This window comes from Brachyhypopomus gauderio, chromosome 17 (genome assembly GCF_052324685.1).
Source record: "Brachyhypopomus gauderio isolate BG-103 chromosome 17, BGAUD_0.2, whole genome shotgun sequence".
NCBI classification, from domain to species: domain Eukaryota; kingdom Metazoa; phylum Chordata; class Actinopteri; order Gymnotiformes; family Hypopomidae; genus Brachyhypopomus; species Brachyhypopomus gauderio.
The window spans coordinates 5,434,943-5,447,719 of record NC_135227.1 but is presented as its reverse complement, the minus strand read 5'-3'; the positions used below and the strand labels follow the sequence as shown (position 1 = coordinate 5,447,719).

At 40.2% G+C, this 12,777-nt stretch overlaps 1 long non-coding RNA gene across 1 annotated transcript; it reads right to left on the bottom strand.

Moving 5' to 3' along the window:
- Positions 1–756: 756 nt before the first annotated feature.
- Positions 757–9,449, bottom strand: LOC143480459 (uncharacterized). The gene is made up of 3 exons (XR_013121829.1): positions 9,424–9,449; positions 1,124–1,181; positions 757–862 (listed from the first exon to the last, which is right to left on the bottom strand). It is a non-coding gene; the product is annotated as an uncharacterized LOC143480459 (long non-coding RNA).
- Positions 9,450–12,777: the final 3,328 nt, after the last annotated feature.

The following is a 12,777-nucleotide window of genomic DNA, read 5'->3' as shown; positions in this document are numbered from 1 at the left end:
CAAACTTTTTACTTTTTACATTTGTTACGTTCTTTTACAGATGTTCAAGCAAAGTCTCATGTGTTGGCTGTATGGATATGATCCAAGCTCTATTACAAATAACTAAAATTGTGCGTAGACATTGGAGAATTCTGCTTCTGATTTTAGGAATTAAAAGGTCACCTATATTAATGAGGTGGTGGTTGATGTTTCATTGTCTAAACAGGAGTCCTCCTTCACCACAGATTTGCTGAGCTGAGTTTACCTGAGTTCACTAATTGGAAAATGTCTGTGACTCGGCAAACGTTGAATGATGCTGATGCTCGGGACTGCTAGCTTCTCTACCTGGTCTGAACATCAGGCATCTGATTTTTCTGTAATATGCATCCAGTTCTTTGGAGGAGACAGCAATGTGCCTTCATGGCTCTCAAGTTGAGAAGTTGTTCTTGATGAAGGAGTCCATCACTCTGTCAGCAGGTGTCTGGACTTGTAGCTGCTGTAGCTAATGGAATATCTCCATCATCTGCTTCTGACGCAGTGGAGCATTGTGCACTTGATGAGGAAGACAAAACAGCACAAACAAGATTAGCAGAGTGAGGAGGAAGACGCATGAGGAAGATGAATCTTCAGACCTATAGCGAGAGCATCTTCTCTTGAAGAATGATTCTCAACAGAAACTTCAGGTTCGACTTCATAAGCTGTACAGTCAGTGGCATTTTGAGGAAGCTCAGAGGGAGAGCTAATAATACCTGACCTGTTTCAGTGGGGACCGGGTCCTGGTCCTTAGGGTGATGTGTGACAGGTGTAATATCACCCACAGGTTGCCGAAGGGTGAGCCATTCCTTGGTTTTCCTCAGGTTCCTCAGTCAAGTTTCCTCTGTGACTAGACCAGAAGGAGAAGTACTAATCTTAGTACACTAGACTAGAATTAGCAGCAAGAAACTATTGAGCTGTTACACAGGCAAGTACACTGTCATCATCAGACGTTAGCTAAGTTTCTTTCTTCGATTAATTTAATCCATTTGACGTTTGTTGATTAATCCTCTTTTAAAGATCTGACCTTGTTGAAGGGAAAACCAAACAGAGAATTGCTTTTGATCAAGAGTATTTAAAACAACTAGGTACAACGTGCTATTGAACATACCCTCTTTTCCTTCTTTGAGGTAAGCTTGCTTTGTGCCACCTGCTGATGTCCATGGTACCTGCAAAGTAAACATACTCAATTTTTCCATTCTTCTATAGTATTAAATATAAAAAATCCATATTCAAATCTTAGACAATAAAGTACTTGTTAGTGTTTAAAGATTCATGAGCTTGTGGATGTATCCATTTGGAACATGTGAGATAGATACACACATACAGAGAGAGAGAGAGACACACACACACAGAGAGAGAGAGAGAGAGAGAGAGAGAGAGAGAGAGAGAGAGAGAGAGAGAGAGAGAGAGAGGCAGGTAGACATATGATAGTGTTCCTTACATATTACAAAAAGACAATTTTAAATTATTTCATGAATTAATTTGCAGTGGCATTTTAGCAGAAAGGACATGGATTTAATTTAAACCCCTGGCGTTTCACCCTCAACAAGCACTTGCTCATCGCTCGTTTCTATAGTGACAGCTTGAGTGGGTCATAATTTACAGCAGCGCCCTGATTGGTGTTCAATTTGAAGACATGAATTCCAATGACTTGCAGTAGACATATCTTCTAATTAGAGGGCTTGAAAAGCCTCTATTGTTATTAATTTCTTTCATTTCACCCATGCAATGTATTATATATCATATCATATAGGGAATGAAAATCTTTATTTATTTAAACCTCAGTTTTTACTCTGAAAACCCATTATCCTGTCAGCCAGTAACAGCATGCTGAAGCGAACCACAACATGTGGGCTGAGATCATTTGCATGTTAAAATCAATGCTAATTACCAACATATTTGGGCTAATTGCAAGATTACTTGATTTGCATAATTCTCTTTGTGAATCAGTCATTAAGTAATTTCAGGTAATACCCCAATGCCGACACAAAACGTATGAGACAGTCTGCTAGCTGTAATTATTAGACTATCTGTGCCTGTATGTGATGCCACCAAGTCATTTAGGCTTAAGAGAATCCTACCAAGGTTTCCTCAAAGAAATGGTGATAAATGGAGTGTTTGTTTGATAGCCCTCTGGTGGTTGGCAAGACGTAAAGACGTGTCCTCAGAACGGAGAACTTTTAGCCATGGTGTAGTGTCGTCACTTTTTCTCCAATACAAGTTTAACTCAAGAGCCGTGCTATTCACTCCTGTTCCCATAAACAGTCTTTTCTACTGGATGTGTGTGACTCAGGGAAACAGTATCCAGAGAGCGGAGTGACGTTTTTAAACGCTCCCCTTTGTGCACTGCAGCCTTGAATTGCAAAACTGACAGTCATCGGCACGGCACACGCTGGATTTACATAAAGCATGTCGCAGCAAGTAAAAAAGGAAACAAAGACAGTGGCTGGCACCGCAAGTTGGCACTGCACAAAAAAGCAATCAAACAAACACACCAAACAAACAAACAAACAAATAAATAAATATATATAAATGATTATTGCTGACAGCAGCTAGTAGATAGACATTACATAGATATCAGTAGTTACCACTGGTTGAAAGACAGTTCATTTACCCATTTAATTTCTCTCCCTCTATTTCACTTTCTCTCTCTCTCATTCATATTTTAGTAAATATGGTATTAGTCCTTCCCCAAACTCTGAGGCACTGAGTACACCAAAGGATTAGCCATAGTATCTGGCCACAGCAGGTGGTTATTCCATCCCGGACTCTATTTGCTTATCGGTGAAGCGCCCAACCCTTGGGTTGTTGTACCCGACATGGGGTAACAGGGAGGTGGACTGGGGGAGAGAGGGGAAGGGTCTCTGATTCCTCCCGCCTCTACGTCACTGCTGCTGGCTGTTCACGGCCGAGTCTGAGGTACCACGTCCGTCAAGTCAATACAGGAAAGACGTAGGGGGGGTATCTGCTTAATATCTGCAATAATGATTATGCATTTCATACAAATTCATGTTAACTAATTAAATGTTAATTTATTAGTGACTGGTGCATTGTATGTCTGAAAGATGCAGGTATAAAAATGTAAATACACAGAAAAACGTTTGCTGAATTGCAAGGCCTGGTGTTTTCTTATAGGAGCTCGCATACCAATTATGGATCATAGAAACAGCAATTTTCCAAACAATGATTCTGCTTTCGTGCTGCTTTTCTTTCGGCTGCAAACATCTACATAATCATTATCCATTTCTTACATCCACTTAGAGAAACTGCATGTGGTGAAAATATAAATATTTCTAATGGATGCAGCATGTGGTGAAAATAAAACTGTTCTAATAGTTGCGGCATTGCTTTGTGTTGAAGGCTCCATCCTGCCTTCATATTATCGTTTCATAACCGACTAACTTATGAAAACGCTGCAGATAAAACCTTTCAAATCAGTGTCACTGAATGGCTGTGTGAAAAGGCATATGTGCATAAAACAACCTCACCACGCGCCATCATAACGTCACTGAAGTTCTTTAGCACATCTTGGTTTGCAAATCATGCCCTGACTTAACTGATCTAATGCTACAGACATGAGCCAGACTCACATGTCCAAGGCTGTAATAATCAGGGAAATATATTATTTAATAACTGCATAAATAACAAGTGAAAAATAGCAATAACAATTTCCTGTGAGCCAATGACAGGTCCAAGCATTTTAAAAGGTCTGAATTAGGTTTGGTTGTCAAACCGCTCATGCAGTGAGCTAATATAAGATTAAATAACACATAAATATTGTAATGTTTGTTAGTACAATGTACTCACCAATATCTCAGAAGGGTACACAATGGCCCAAAATATTACGCTTTTCCTTTTGATACTTTTGCAGTGCCATCCGCTGTTATGGCACAACACTTACATGTATTTTTAACATTTATTTTGACAGTCTTTTTAAATTCAAGGGTAAGAACCTCTTTGTTCTGTTATAAATATCGCAAAAGTCTGTGGTAAAAGCAAAAAATAATTTGATGTCTCTTTCACACTGAATTTTGTCTCCGAGTCTCCAGTCTATTGCGTGCCTCCCCCCCCCCCCCCCCCCCCCCTCAGAAGGTCAGGAAAACGGTCTGAATGATTTTTAAATGGTAATGCAGTGTCATGGTAGGCCGGTCCGGCTCCACAGGGGGGCCACCCACTTCACAACACTCCACCTATCGTTCACTCCTGCGGTCTCAAGCTCCATCATCCTAATCACCTACACCTGTCCCTCATTACACACGCAGGTCCGTGCAGTCAGTGCTGTGCTTTCCGGACCTGCTGGACGTCTGCCGCCTTTCAACCGTCGTCTGGCCCGAGTTATAGCGACTGTGTGGGAGAAGTTTCTAGAAAGCTATGCTCCTCTGTCTCTTTATTGCTTATTTACCGAGTTGTGCTGTTTCTATCTTGGACATTGACATTAAAGAGAACACGGCACCATCCTCTGTGTCTGCTGCTTCTGTCACCCCGTTACACGCAGGAGATGCGGTTGCATTTATCATGGTGAAACCTATTCTCTGCAAGCTCTTTAATGAAAACCCTGACACATTGGTACCTTTTACTGATATGTCTCCTTCAATTTTCTCCCCTGTTGATATTAAATTCATGGGAGTCTGTAAATATATTATAAAAAGCTCTTTTTTGACAAACAAAGGTAAGGGGGTTTGTCTTCATTGTGACTTAATGCTTATGTATGTATGTCCTCTGACCTTAAAGCCCTTTATGATTCAAAGAGTTCACATATGCTTACTGACATATGCATACCTGCATAAACTGGGATAGGGCTAACGCTAACTCGGCTTTGCCATGTGCCACAGTGTCTGCTTGGCCTTCTTTGACTATAAGAAGAATTGTACTATATAGGTAATGTGTATTATATCACACACTAATTATATGTGATGCATTGCCAGACATAATTCTGTGCCAAAAATATATTTTTTGTTTATTTTGTTTACTTCTGGTGATCAGTCATAAACCAAGCATGCATTTTCTATTAGGCAGTAATTATATATAAAGCTTTATGGAGCGGTGTAGGACAGTGTTTTGAATTCACTCTGTTATTTGCCAGGCTTTTACATAAAAAAACAGGAATCTATTTAATACAAACAATGCAGTGTTAAAGACAGAAGACTGCAAGGCTCAGTGCTTCTGACGCGAGAGGCAAATCAAAATAACATTTGCCCCATTTGCCGTGCGCTGATTGCAGATTCATACGGCATGCTAAACAGAGTCATTCCTGATATGACTGAAAGTCTTTTCTGGGCTGCAGCGTTTCCTGTTTGCTTTATCTCAGTTGTGCATGGCAGACTGTCAGCACTTTAGGTGAGACAGAACCTCTTGTTGTGTCTAGGGGAAGCATGAATAAATATTAAAAGCCACTGCTCAGTCCAAACTGTTAATGGTTGATAATGCTGGGAGGCGATCTTGAGAATCAAGTATTAAGCCACTGCCGAACCCCAGTAGAATAAGCCCCTGAGAGAAATGCTATATGCCAGTCTAAAATTGTCAGGTTTTATGCATTAACACACACACACACACACACACACACACACACACACACACACACACACACACACACACACACACACACACACACACACACACTCACACTCACACTCACACACACACACACACACACACACAGACACACACACACATATATATAATTCTGATTTTGAAAAGATTCTGCTCTATTTGAGAAGGTGCTGTAAGCGCGTATTGAGACACCAGCGATGTATGATACGTGTGGTGAGAATGTGTGTGTGTGTGTTGGGGTGGAAGAGCGGACAGCAGGGTCCTCGGTTCAGTGGCTCTGATGGACGCCTGAGCGGGTCATGGGGGGGGGCGCCCAGCATGATGGCACCTCTGACTAAAATCGGCCAGCTCTGGAACGCTTTACGTGATGATGGGGTGACTCTTCCACTGGGCTGTGCATTTATCAAGTGCAAGTGACATATGGTACATCCAACCTGTTCGTGAGAAGGTATATGATGACAGGGCCAAGTTAATACACAAATCCTAGCTACACGAATTGCATCAGACAGTTACATTTTTAGGAAATGAATATTTCTTCTCAAAACATCTGGGAATAAAAAAGTCTGGGGCCATTGCTCCAGAATATATATATATATATATATATATATATATATATATATATATATATATATATATATATATATATATATATATATATATATATATATATACTTATGTGTAGCTAATTGCTTGCACGACACAAAAGAAAGAGTAGACAAAATATTTAATTAAGCACCATATTAAAAAATACAAACAACAGCAACAAAAACTTCACCTTGTGAGTTTAAAAACAGCACGTTTGTGCTAACACGTTTCTAAGAGAAGCCTTTCTATAGAGAAGCCTCTGTCTAATGCTAACCCATCCAAAAATCGCTCAAGCCATGAAGATGACAAGCAACATTTATCAGGAGAGACGCTGAAGGTTTCATTCTTGGGCTTTGTTGTCAGCTCATGGTCAATTATTATTGCTTTTCCGTTCCTTTCCCTCTCATTCACTGGACTGTTTTTTTCTTCTAGGCTCTGCTGAGCAGCTCCCAGACCAGCAGGCTTTCACACCACACCAGTATTTAGAAGGACATGGGAGTGAAAGTGCTCACCTTGAAATATTCTGTCTTTTCAGTGACCTTTTTGTGATACAAATTCAGTCATTCGGTAGCATCTAGGTATTTCTGCATGAACTTAAAGAACATGTTATCAGGAGTGTAAGCTGTTTGCACTTATGCGGTGCAGGCAAAAATGCTCTGAAAAGTAATTGCTAATTCTTTAGCTTCCAGGTTTGAATAGGAATCCTCTTATGAGATTTCTTTCTTGTGCAGAAATGAGTCCATTGTCAGAAATTGTCTGAAAGCAATGTATAACTGATTACGTTTATCATCTGAGAAATCAGAAAGAAATGAAAATGTAGAATGGAAGAAAAAATGGGCGCATGGATCGTTCTCCAGAGTTGGACTGAAGGAGGCTTTAGGTTCAGATTGAACCAGATTTAACCTTCAGGCATATCTCTTTAAAGGAAAACAATGTTATATTGGAACATGCATTAATCCTTTGAATTTGCCACTTGTAATCATGGTAGATGACACCTGTTGTGTACTCACATACATAATAATAATAATAATAATAATAATAATAAAAAGAAGAAGACGAAGAAGAGGAATATGGAAGTAAAGAAGTATTTTAATTGTACCAAAGCGTATTTGTCCAGGAAATAGCGCCATTTGTTGATGTGGTCTGGGAGGGAATGAGTGAGGAATGAATGAATGAGGGCTCGTTAGCCTGATCCCCCTCAAGTGCGTCCACCTCATATAAGCAGCTTTGCAAAGACCACTTTTTGCAAAGTCCTGGTGTATTGGGTGTACATGCTCAGTGACTACACACACTCAAGCTCACTTATCTCTATTGTTTGATCTTCTATACATCTATACTCCTGTTCTCTGAGGGACTATGGTCGCTTGCATTTTCCTGAAATTGTTTTCTGGTGTTAGCTACCCCATCATTTGGACGTGTTCTCTGGGGGAAGTTAGCCCATTTTTGAGTTTGTCTGTCTGCCTTCTCCAATCAACCACCCCCCCACCTCTATGGTGGCTCCTTGGTTCTTGTCAGGGTTTCTGGTTTAGGGCAGAACCTGGTTCAGGTTCTGGACCTGGACCTCTGTGGCTGAGCAGGTCTCCTTTGTTTCTTGTGGCTGTGACTGGGGGTTAACCCGCCTGATTGGGTGAGCCACCCGTTAACCCGCCTGATTGGGTGAGCCACCCGTTAACCCGCCTGATTGGGTGAGCCACCCGTAAACCCGCCTGATTGGATGAGCCACCCGTTAACCCGCCTGATTGGGTGAGCCCAATCAACCCCTGGTGCAGTTGTTCTCTCCCAGTTTGATTTTCCCCTTATGTTTACTGCCCCTCCCTTCTCCACCTCATCCTCATTTGGGTCACACTAGAAGGGTCTCCATGCTAATGAGCAGCCCATTGGGGTTCATAACCCTGATTACCCCAGCAAGCTTACTGCCCATCACAGAACGGTATCTGTATATGAGCTTATCTGAGGAAGAAATGAACAAGGCCAAATAATGGTGTAGTGCTGTGCTTGGATATACAGTAAGTGTCATAATAAAGGACGTTAATGTCCAAAAAAGAAACTGTTTAAACAGATGCTAATCGTATTGTTGTGACACTGCCGGAGTGAGAAGCCAAACGCAGTGTGCTTTTGTGTGTGTGACCGTACACACACACACACACACACACACAAAAGGGACGGAGTCAGGGTCTGTACCGTGACAGTTTTGAGCCATCGGTTTTCTGTTTAAGTTTGAACGTTTAAAGTAATTTGCTATAAGTGCATCAAAGCAAGTAGAACCTTTCAGTTTAATGAGCTTGTCCTTTTATGAGAGGATTATGTGCTCTGGTTATTATATATTCATTAGCCCAAATAGATTACCAAAGTTCTCCATAACCAAGAGAGTTTAACTGAGACTGATCTGATTGAGAGACTGTATGAAGTATGTTGTTCTATAGCTGAAAATATATCAATAACGGCTCCACCTTGTGATTCTTAAAACCCACTATGTTCCTCCTGCATTATAATGAATAAATCTGATGGTGGCAGAGTGGTGGTGTGTTGCCTCAGGTTCTTCAGGAGAGGGGATATGCATGGCTAACTCTTTTTCATGTTTTGCTACATTGTCACATTTAACATTTTCAGAATGTTAATGGTAATGACGTTCTTGCTAAAAGTTCACTATTTATCTGAATAATTACAGTGGATTTTATCAGGAGTTGATTTATATGTGTGACAGGAAGGTGTGTGGATTCAGAACACACATACAGACACTGCATATTTATGGCACTGAAAATGCATTCAAATTATATCAGGTCTTTACCAGCTTTACACAAAGATGATTTCACAATGATGAGCTCACATGAGATTAGAGCAATCATGCCAGGAAATATCATCAGTGGATTTCAACAAACCAGTCGTACTGGTGCTGCGAATGGACCCATTATCAAATGCTATTTCATTTCCTTGTAGAAATTAAACTGTAAATATACTAAATGGTTCATGTTTGTGCATTTCTGGAAAAAAAAATCTAACAGGAATGCAGATTATTTTGTACTAATGTTATACAGTAGCAAAAAGAATAATGTTTTACTCTCTGATTAATATACTCTAGACAAGCATGTGAAGAGAATTGTATAGCCGTTATCTGCATATCTGATACCTATAAAATTCATCATCACCATTTTTTTCTTTTTCATCTAGGTTGGAGAGCAGTCCTTACATAAGTATGCACATCCCATTTGCAAAACCCCTTTAAAATCAAACCTTTAAGTATCAGAGCATTTGTGGCCCAGAGAGGCTCCTCACCTTTTTCAGGAAATGCTGTACCAGACGGCACTCATCATAACGTTGCATAACTGGCTGTGGAGAGCTGTCTACAAGGCTGGGAGCTCTGAACCATTACTGAAGTTGAAAAAAAAGAATTATAATTATATATATATATATACACACACACACACACACACACACACACTCTCACTCACACTCCTATCAGTGGAGAGGACTCATGCTTGACTTCTCATTACTGACCCTCTCGTCAATGACTGTGGACTACTTTGGACTACTAGAGAAAAATAGGCAATGTACACTGTACACAGAACAATTTTTGTTTAAACTTAAATATAACCACGTATGTATATTTACATTTTGATTTTATTTTACTGTGGTATACACAATCCCAGAATGGTAGTGTTTAGATCATCTTCAATAGGAGAGAGAGAGTATTCTGTGTAATACTCTACCATTTATGCATTTATGAGCAGTCTTTGTTTATGATGAACCCTGCTTAGTTGAGACACTGTTTTCTTCTTGATGAGGGAGTCTTTCCTACTAGCTAATAGGTCACTCAGTGCCTGCACAGTATTTGGCACTGGTGAGATCTGGACATAGAGCAGAGTTTCAGGCTTACGAACACACACAATCTCATGTCTGTCTGTCCACCTTATTTCACAATACTGATGATTTAGCTGTGTTTATTTAATAAATGTCAAATGTCACATTACTGAAAGAAGTTATGTTGATGTGTTGGTAGCTATTTAAATGCATTCATATCAACTGTCAGGAAAGTCAGTAAACTCGGGCACCCTTCCTTTTTCAAGTGGCCATATTAGCTTGTTTATCATGGTGACAGGCTTGGTTGTTCACTCTGTGTTATCTGCGGACCTGCTGCAGACTTCATGATTTTTTCATGCTATGCTTAAGCCAGATTTTACCTCAGAGACCTGAGGCTTCATATAAAACGGACATTTTGTGGACTCATGGGGTGAAGGTTTCTTGACTTGTGCTCAGAGCCGAAAATGTGATTTTATGCAACCGTGGACCTCATAAACCATCCAGCTCCACCGAGAGAAAAGGGGCACCAGCATTGGAATCAACACGGGGAGAATAAAGACATAGACAGAGAGCGATAGAGAGAGAAAGCAAGAGAGCGGGAGTAGTTTATGGCAGAAGGTGAAAATTAGGTTATCAGTTCTCTGCTCTGGCTCCAGGTCTTCCTCATACTTCCACCTTCTTCCATTGTTGTTTTTGGGTTTTTTTTTTACTTATTTTACTTTTGTTTCTTACCCCTCTCTCGCTCCCCCTGCCTGTCATTCACATCCCTGTTACTGTTCCACCATCTCACTGATTAGGGTGACACTGCACCCAAAACTCCTTGTGCACGCTTGCTAATAAGGGACTTGATGTAGGTCTGTTGTCCCAGCAGAGCCCAGCTGCAATCAGTCCACAGGCAGGAGCAATATGTCCACATATGGACAGGCTGAGAAATTCAACATTAATTCAGCAGTCAGACTGACAAATGTCGTCAAATGTAACATACTCAGCCTTGTTCAATACTTATATGAATTTTTTAAATTTATATGTGGAAATATATTATTACTGAAACTGTCTGTTTATTAATGTAGCACATGAACACTAGCTAAAATAAATTCCTTATTCAATTAAAAGTGTATTTGGAGATGAGCGTACACAAACACGCAGCGCTTAGCAAACATAGAACACTGAACTGTCAACATAAAGTGGACTCACAAAGACGAGCACAGGGCAGGACTATCAAACACAATATATACTATACACATAACAACCACGTAGTGGTGGGCGATATGGGAAAAAATGTTAGCATGATTTTTTTTGCATAAAATCATGATTTTGATTTTTTATCACAATATTCCATCCAAAAAAATGAGGGGCTACAACGCTTTCTTTCTAAGCAGATTTTAATGAGTGACACTGATAAAGTGCACTATTGCACTAAATATACAATATTTCACAGCACGTTAAACTTAAGTTAAATATTTATACATATAGTCGAAATGATTCGAAATAGTTTGCTTTTTTATCAAAATATTTAATGGTTGTTTATTTTCAAAACTCCCATTCTTAACGTCTTCACGTTCTCTCATGTTTCCTGGAATTACAAGAGGCTCGTTAACACAAGAGAACTGTTCAGTCAGACAGATATTTGTTGTGAAACGAAGTATTTACAATTTCAAGCATTTTCAAGTACTTTAGCCTAAATTCCAGCACTTTTCAAACCTGAAACACAAAGCAACATTAAAATTGGTCAGGTAAATGTTCCTTCCTGTTTTTGAGGGGTGTTTCTTTATACTACCACATATCGATACGGAGAACACTGCACAGAACTCGGAGTGACGCGGCAAGTTTAAGTACCTGTATAAACGGTTCCGCCGTTCGCGTGAGGTGTGCGGAGTCGCGCGCTATGGTCACTCGCGAAAGTATAAACCATCGAGGCCGCAGCTTGTGAGGCGGCTGCCCACGCTGCCCGCATTGTTTCACTTTCAGCATATTCCTTGGGATGCCTACGTCTCAAGTGATTGAATAAATTTGTTGTACTGGCATTGGACGTTTTTACATGTTCTTTGCACACCTTACATAGTGGAAGAAATTCCGAACCAATTCCTTATTACAGAGGTAAATTTCCTCTTCTTTACCAGCTCCTCGGTTTGGCTTTCAGTCATGGTTGTCCACTTTTAGTTTTTACAAACACAACATGGAGGCGTGGAAGACGCACAGTTAACTGTGATTAGTCAGTGAACCAGCTGACGATTAGTCATCGGCGGGAACCAACATTAAAAAAAGTAATTGAGCTGATTGGCAAAGGCGATATATACGATTTCTCTAATTTGGTAGATCGCCTGCGATTCTCCACTCGTTATCGCCATTCACGATTTTATATCTTCATATCGCACACCCCTACAACCACATGTGTGACACATTAGACTAACAAGACAGGTAAAGACTTACACAAACAACCACACCGACAGGAAGTACATATATGGACGTGGATTACACAGACACGCACCCGACAGGAAGTACATATATGGACGTGGACTACACAGACACACACCCGGTCCGGGGCTGTAACGTGACACCTGTCAGTTGATCAACTGATGATTCCTACTTAACCTAATGATTCCAACCTAACCTAAATCACTGTTGCTTATACTATGTGTAGAGTGTAATTCACAACTGATTAGCTAGAACACTGATAAAAGAGATTTATAGAGAGTTATAAGAGTCATTGCTTTTAATAACCAAATACAATGTAAACTGTGGACACTTTAATCTACATACATTTACATATGAAGGTTTTTCATTTCTGCAGTTTGGGTATAGGAATCAAGATGAAATATCTATAATCTG